This window comes from Pygoscelis adeliae, unplaced genomic scaffold (genome assembly GCF_000699105.1).
Source record: "Pygoscelis adeliae isolate BGI_AS28 unplaced genomic scaffold, ASM69910v1 Scaffold66, whole genome shotgun sequence".
Lineage (NCBI taxonomy): Eukaryota > Metazoa > Chordata > Aves > Sphenisciformes > Spheniscidae > Pygoscelis > Pygoscelis adeliae.
This window is the reverse complement of record NW_008825167.1, coordinates 7048617-7051116: the sequence shown is the minus strand read 5'-3', so window position 1 is coordinate 7051116 and position 2500 is coordinate 7048617. Positions and strand designations below refer to the sequence as shown.

The 2500-nt window shown below is 38.6% G+C and overlaps 1 protein-coding gene across 1 annotated transcript in view; it reads right to left on the bottom strand.

Annotated features, from left to right (window-relative positions):
- The window catches only part of FAM193A (family with sequence similarity 193, member A), a 50126-nt gene that overhangs the window by 1169 nt on the left and 46457 nt on the right, over positions 1-2500 (bottom strand). The gene's annotated exons all lie outside the window — the stretch shown is intronic.

Below are 2500 nucleotides of genomic sequence, written 5' to 3'. Positions count from 1 at the left end.
ACAGTAAGAATGAGTGGTAGGTAATGTGTAAAGCAGAAGCACCAATGGCATGGGACACTGCTGCTTCTCTTCTGAATACAGCAAAGTTATGTTTGAGACAAAGACCTAGGGAAAGGAGGTTTGTTTATAATACAGCAGATAAGCAGCCCACGTGCCTGGAAAAAGCACCTTTAGAACAAAAATCCACTTATTTGCTTTCACTGAACGCAATTTAGGGAAGAACTTTTGAAATAGGTTGGCATGTGCAGGTATTTCAGTGACAGTTAATTCATGCTGAAGTCCTTTACCGAGGCAAGGTGTAGCTTGTTTAGGCTAAAGGCTGCACAACAGCATCAAGGTAGTGCATACCCCTCTGGAAGGCTACATACAGCTTCCGTAACAACTGAAAGCCAAAAAAGGGGAGCAGGCAGAAGGAGCGAAATAGAAAGGTACAGTAGAAGGTTAGAAGAACTAAACTTATTTTGTTCTTTTTATGCTAAAAGAACTTCTAACTTTAGCATAGAAGTAGCTTGCAAAATGAATCCTGAAGTCAGGGTGTAATTAACGTATCCATCTATTACGCCACTACAAAGCAAGAAGAAAAGATGATGAATTAACAAACTATCAGTAAAAAGTATGAATTCAGTAGGCCTGTGCAGCTCATTGCCATGGAGGGTTATTAAAACAAGCAACATTGCTAGCCTTCTAAGTATTATGTTGGAAATATCAATTATAGAAAACATGCATTAAAGGTGTCTTCACGGCATTAAGTAGCTGTTTTTGTCCCTTAGAACAGCACCTATCAGGGCATTTCAGACACCTTTTCTAAAGAGGGATGCATAAAAAAATTGGACTGTTACACATGCTTCCTAGCAGATGACAGTAAAGGAGAAGACTACACCAATTACTGAACTGATTATAAAACAGTAGTTAAAAGTTTTAACTCTTCATTTGGAATCACGTTCGACAAGTTTCTCTCCAAACTTCAGCTGCACTTCCACAAATGTGAGACACTGCTGCATTTGTCCTATTGAGAATAGAGACTTGGTGAAGGGAACTTTTCTGTTTTCTTGTTGCAGATGCTGCAAACTTGGACGAAGCTAAGGATATTCCATGAAACACATAACAAAGGCTTATGCTATACCAACACTAGCACTATCTAATATATGCCGCATTTCACCTATAAAACCTACATTTCGATTTAAAAGAAATCCTTTAATTGGTACCACTCAAAAACAATTCTTAAGAATAGAGAGTATGTACTTTTGAAAATTTCATCTTCTAGGACATTGTAACTCCATAAATAATCACAGACATATGCATTTTGTATAGTAATAACAAGCAGCACAGAGAAGCAGTTGTACTCTGTCCTTTGCAAGACCCAGACATACATTACACACCAGGCACATAGACTATCAGAACTATATAAATTTAGAAAAGAACTTGAAATCCATACTGAAAGCCTCTTCTTAAAAAAACCCACCCTTTAAACAAATGGCTTTAGTTGTTTTGTGAAATACTACTGTTGATTCCTCAATTATTCAATTGCAGGAAACTGATTTATTTGTAACATTTCGAATTTGGCTATCACCATGAAAGTCTTACTAGATGTATTCATGGCAAACTAGCACACCTAGTCACCGTTAAAGAACACCAATTTGAGTAGATATCAGTATTATGGAATAACATGCTACATTATTTAAACATGAACTGTCTGCTCATATTTGAGAAATTTAAAGGTAACTAATGTGATGCATAATCCCAAAAGCAACCAAAATGCACCCCTCTGATTGGCATAAGCTAATATCCCACAGATGTACCATCTTTACTTCATGCACAGTATAAAATTCCAACCTAATAGCTCCTATAAATGAGGAAAACATCATGAACAAATCTTTTTGAAGTATCTGTTCTGAAATTTAAAACGTAAAGTTTTATTTGTTCAACACTTAACACAACATAGCATTTATTTATTTATTTAAACACTAATCAGTATTTAGTCTGTGTGGATAATAAAAGAGATATTCATTCAAACTTTGCTTACAGAAAAAAAATGGTAACTGAGGATATTCTGAGAGCCTTGATGAGAACCTGGGGGACACATGATTCTGGCACTCATTTCTGTATTTCATAGAATCATAAAATAGTTTGGGTTGGAAGGGACCTCTAAAGGTCATCTAGTCCAACCCCCCTGCCGTGGGCAGGGACATCTTCAACTAGATCAGGTTGCTCAGAGCCCCCTCCAACCTGACCTGGAATGTTTCCAGGGATGGGGCATCCACCACCTCTCTGGGCAACCTGTGCCAGTGCTTCACCACCCTCAGTGTCAAAAATTTCTTTCTTGTATCTAGTCTAAATCTACCCCCCTTTAGTTTAAAGCCATTCCCCCTTGTCCTGTCACAACAGGGACCTGGACAGGCTGTTGCAGAGGGACCTGGACAGGCTGGATCGATGGGCCGAGGCCAACTGGATGAGATTCAACAAGGCCAAGTGCCGGGTCCTGCACTTCGGCCACAACAAC